General features: G+C 36.8%; 1 non-coding gene across 1 annotated transcript; it reads left to right on the top strand.

The window, feature by feature from the left end:
• The first annotated feature begins 3,335 nt into the window (after nt 1–3,335).
• LOC121217585 (small nucleolar RNA R71) lies at nt 3,336–3,441 on the top strand. The gene has a single exon (XR_005913692.1). It is a non-coding gene; the product is annotated as a small nucleolar RNA R71 (small nucleolar RNA).
• Nucleotides 3,442–4,804: the final 1,363 nt, after the last annotated feature.

Below are 4,804 nucleotides of genomic sequence, written 5' to 3'. Positions count from 1 at the left end.
CAATAGGTTGACAGTCTCTGCTGACACACTAGTGTGTGTGACAATACTGCTATATGTTCAAACTGCCTGAGGAGAAACTATTGGATCTTTTTTTGTAATCATCAAATCTGAGATTTGAAGAAATTGAGTTAGTAATGAGGCGAGTAATACTAGTCATAACTAATTCATGTCAAAGCACATTTTTTCTAGACCTAATCATTTTGTTAGAGTACTAATCAATCACATAATTTATTTCATCAACTTCCTTGATGTTGTTCTGTCGACGATTGCAGCAAGTTAATCTGTCTATACAGTGGCTGCTCTTAGGTTCCTTATTATGAGTCATACACTGAAACCAAAAAAAAAAGGTAGTAAAATAAGAAATAATCGTATCTATATTATAAATTCTTAATTATTCTATAAAACATAAAATTCAAATTACTTAGTAGTGTTGCTCCATGACAATGACACCAAAACTCATCACTTTCGAACATACTAGCACCGGAGTATGAATATGCAACTAAAAGATACTAAATCTAGGCAGTGCTCGCAAGTTACGGTCAATTTGTATATAGTTACAATGGAGTGGGTGAGTACTTCAAGGATCGTACCCAATAGAGGCGAGTTACTAGATTATTCAAATTTAAACACAAAATGCAAATAGATCTAATTAGTACTTTAAAGAACTATATTACGAATAAACATAAATAAGGGTTTTTTGGTTTTATAAACAAGAGAAATAAAAATAACCAAAACATAAATAAAAAGGACCTCGGAAAACTACTATAAACCTAATCAATTCTAGCATGGGTGATTAGCTCACTTCGTTGGTCATAACTAATTCCTATTTGGGTTTTACTCAATCAACTAGTTATTACCTTAGAGGATCTCTCGATTTCTACTAAACTATTAGTCGGCAATAACTACTTATCTCTAGACCTCATAGTTTAGGCTGGTTTGGGGATATTCACGGATAGCCATACCAATTTGGGTTAATTCCCACCTAAATGACTTCCTAAGGTCATCAAGCCTAGGATTAAGTTCTTCCTTTCCCAAACAGCTGATCTGCTAAAAATACCTGACATAGTAATCAGTTAATCACACCTCAACTCACTAATCCCCATAAGGATTAGTTCCTCATGGATCCCATGAAAACAATAACTTGTGATAACTATAAATATAAATAGCAAATCAAAACAAAGGTTAAGATAATCTAATGTATGATTGAAGCACAAATCTATAGTAGTTACTTATCATATCCCTTGTGAGGGAAAACTTTGCCCTGTTTTCGCACGTCCGTATAGCACGCCGTGTCTCCTCCCGTGGTGTGAGAACGAACTAAGGCACGCCGTTTGCCTGGCCGTGTGATGGGAAACCCTGTTTCCAAGACTCAGTTAGTAGGTTAGATGTGAAAACTAGAATTAAAGAAATCAATACTGTATGCCCGGGTTGCCTCCCGGAAGCGCTTATTATAGTCAAGCTCGACTTACCTCTCTGGTGTGTGATCATGGTGGCTCGAGGAGTTACACTCCTCATCCTTGCTATAAAATTTATCATATAAGGTTAAGATGAGTATTGTTTACCTTAAAGTGCCAATTTGGGAGAATTACCTCGAATGTACCATATGGGAAAATACTGAGTATCGTGAGTGAATTTCTTCATTAGATTCAGAAGTGGCAATGTGAGGATCTGCTGTATCTAGTAGTACTTTGTCTCCAACCTTAAGTTGATTTGGTGAGGTATTGAGCTCGTCCTGGCTCGATTTCAGTTTATCGGGTGTTCTCAATTTCTGTGTCTGCCATTCATCTAGCTCCTTGATTTGTAGCCTCCATTCTTTGTAGATAGGTCCTTTGATGTTGCTTGACATGGCTCATATATGTTCTTCGAACCTGTTTCCTGTAAGGTAGGTTGCACACATGGTCAGTTTAATAGTATGATTATACAACTACCTTCAATTTTCGATGTGTTATTCGAATCACGAGCTTGAAGGGTGATTGTTTCTCTACCACACGGGTGTGGGTTCACCTGTCCAACATCAATTATTGTTCTAGCAGTTGCTAAAGAGGCTTCCCTAAATTTATGGGAACGTTACTATCCTCTTCTATGTCTAGAACAACGAAATCAACTAGGAATATAAATTTGTCAATTTTAACGAGTACATCTTCAATAATCTCCCTAGGAAATCTGATTGCTTATTGGCTAATTGAATACTCATCCTAGTTTGCTTGGGTTTCCCAAGATCTAGTTGCTTAAACATTTTGTAAGGCATGACATTGATACTAGCCCCTAAATCAGCCCAAGCGTTATTAACATCTAGGCTACTAATTAAATAGGGAATCGTAAAACTCCTTGGATCTTTTAATTTGTTTCCAGCTTATTCTGTAGTATGGCTGAGCAACCATATTTAGCTCCACATGTGACGCCTCATCCAACTTCCGCTTGTTTGTTAAAAGCTCCTTTAACTGCGGTCTTCTTATCGCATTTGGGTATGGCAGATGACGTTTGTATTCTTTACTTATCGATTTCTGGTCATTATGGTCCACCTCACCTTTACCTTTACTTAGCACAGTTTCTTGCCTCGGTTCTGGTTCAGGTGCTACTAACCCTTCCTCATCTTGAATGGTAATTGCATTGATTTTCTCTCTTGGGTTGGGTTCAGTGTTACTCGGCAGGCTACCTAGTGGTCGTTTAGATATCAATTTAGCGAGCTGACCTATCTGAGTTTCGAGCCCTTGGATCGATGCTTGTTGATTTTTAAGTGCTGTCTCAATATTCTGAAAACGAGTTTCTAACACCGAGATGAATTTTGTTAGCATCTCTTCAAGGTTCAATTTTTCTCTTGTTGGTAGGGTGGTTGTTGGAAGCCTGGAGGTGGTAGTGGTCTCTGATTTCCTTGGCCTCCCCATGAAAATTTTCGGTGGTTCCTCCAACTTGCATTGTAAGTGTTACTATAAGGATTATTTTGAGATCGAGGATTATTAGCCATGTAATTTAACTACTCATTCTCCATGTTGTGGCCATAGGGTGGGTATTTGAATTGCTTGATCCACCTCCACTTGCTTCGCATTGCATTACTGGGTGAACCTGTGAAGAACTGAGAAGACCGTCAATTTTCTGTTCAAATTTCTACATGATTAGAGAGCATGGTGACCGAATCGACGTTAAATACGCGGCTGTTTTCATGGTTTTGTCCTCATGACTTGCCACTGATAATTATTCAGTGACATCTCTTCTATAAATTCATATGCATCCTCAGGTGTCTTATTATTGATAGTTCCACTAGCGGCTGTGTCAATCATTTTTCAAGTCGAGGATTCAGGCCATTATGAAATGTTTGAACCTGTAGCCAGAATGGTAACCCATGGTGAGGGCACCTTCTCACAGATCCTTGTATCTCTCCCATGAATCGTAGAGTGTTTCTAAATCCATCTGCATAAAAGAAGAGATATCATTACGTAATTTGGCTGTTTTAGCCGGTGAAATATTTTAATAAAAACTTTTCGATCCTTTATTCCCAAGTAGTGATTGACCCTCGTGTAATGAGTTCAACCACTATTTAGCCTATCCTCAACGAAAAGGAAACAACGAAGCGAATGCATCATCAGAATGCCATTGATTTTAAAAGTTTGCAAACTCTAAGAAATTCGCCAATGAGCATTGGATCCTCATCCTGCAAACATCAACAAACAACTGTGGATCATTTGAATGGTTTAGTTTCAGTTCAAAATTATTTGCAGCAATAGCAGCTAACTATCCTCGATCAGTTCCTATTAAAAAAGATTTAGCATAATCATACATAGTACATGGAGTAGGTTCTGATTACACATCACAGGGGTACGGATTTTTTGTTTTCAGCCATCCTTGTTGTGGTTGAAGTATTGTCCTTGCTTTCTCTGTGTATCGTAGCTTCGCCTTATTTTCATCGATTTCTATGAACTGTGTGATCGATCTCACAATCAAATAGTAATGGTCCCAACGGGTTTCTTCTAGTCAAACACTATAAAAACCTGCCAGGAATGAATAAAAGAAAAATTAGAAAAGGAAATAAAAATTTAAATTGCAAATAAAGAAGAATGGTGCCAAAAACATGATATGTGATATTCGCAACAGGTTTTAAAGATTTATAATTAATCGTTCTTGAAACTAACTATTATCACGATGAAGGCAAGTGTACCTATCGAACAGTAGTATAGCTTTAGCAAGACTAGATCGTCGAACCCAAAGGAACCAAGAGTACTAGTAATTACTTTCTTTTTATTATCTACCCTAAAAATTAAAGGATTTATTTATCTAGACTAATTAACTAAACAAACGGTGCACAGAGAGAAAATTGGGAAAAAGCTTTTGGGAAAACTCGATTGACTAAAACAATACCCAAGGAAAAATCCACCTGGACTTCACTTGTTATTTGACTCTGAATCAGACGATTTATTCATTTGACTTGATCCATAGAAATCCCTAAGTTATATTATTATCTCTCTCGAGACTAATAACGTCTAACCCTAGGTTGATTAATTCAAATCTCTTTCTAATTAATGACCTAGTGTTGCATTAACTTGATCTATGGATCCCCTTATTAGGTTTCACCCTATCTCTAGGCATGCAATCAACTCCGCTTAATTATGAAAAATTTACTATTAGACAGGGTCTATTCCTCCTCTGAATAAGAGCATTAACTTGAATCAATATCCTGAAATATTAAAACAAGAATTAAGAACACATAATTAAGAACATGTCAAATATTATCATACAATTCAGATAATAATAACAAATCCATTCTTAGGTTTCATTCCCCTTAGGTATTTAGGGAGTTTAGTTCACAATT

The sequence above is a fragment of the Gossypium hirsutum genome, chromosome A02, assembly GCF_007990345.1.
Source record: "Gossypium hirsutum isolate 1008001.06 chromosome A02, Gossypium_hirsutum_v2.1, whole genome shotgun sequence".
Lineage (NCBI taxonomy): Eukaryota > Viridiplantae > Streptophyta > Magnoliopsida > Malvales > Malvaceae > Gossypium > Gossypium hirsutum.
This window is presented reverse-complemented; position numbering and strand designations above follow the sequence as displayed.